A 526-nucleotide genomic window follows, 5' to 3' on the forward strand; every position below is an offset into this window, starting at 1 on the left:
GTTTCTTCTCCAAAATTAACTCCTATCCTGGGTGTAATATTTTACATTCCTAGATCCGTTTTTCTACTGTACACAAAGCCCATTATATCAAGTACTTTCTGATCCACATGACCTTCCATAAATTTTCTGAGGCTGTAATTTTTTTTTAAATTAATTGCATTTAACAACAATAACAGGAACTGGGAAAGCGAGCCAGGGAAGCAGCGAGTGCGACTCCAATCGTGCTGGACACAGGGAGCAGCCAGCACACGTTTCCTGCAACCCGATCCCCTCAGAAAGGATTCTTCCACCGCAACCCAACGGGGAGATCTCTGGAAACATGGCTACAGAACATGTTAATGGAAATGGTACTGAAGAGCCTATGGATACTACTTCTGCAGTTATCCATTCAGAAAATTTTCAGACATTGCTTGATGCTGGTTTACCACAGGAAGTTGCTAAAAAACTAGATGAAATTTATGTTGCAGGGCTAGTTGCACGTAGTGATTTAGATGAAAGAGCTTTGGAAGCTTTAAAAGAATTCAAT

The 526-nt window shown here is 40.7% G+C and overlaps 1 pseudogene; it reads left to right on the forward strand.

Moving 5' to 3' along the window:
* The first annotated feature begins 319 nt into the window (after window positions 1–319).
* Window positions 320–526, forward strand: part of LOC102851869 — a 1,683-nt pseudogene continuing 1,476 nt past the window's right edge.

Source organism: Elephantulus edwardii, unplaced genomic scaffold, assembly GCF_000299155.1.
Source record: "Elephantulus edwardii isolate Elephantulus edwardi_28Jun2011 unplaced genomic scaffold, EleEdw1.0 scaffold00008, whole genome shotgun sequence".
Taxonomy (NCBI): domain Eukaryota; kingdom Metazoa; phylum Chordata; class Mammalia; order Macroscelidea; family Macroscelididae; genus Elephantulus; species Elephantulus edwardii.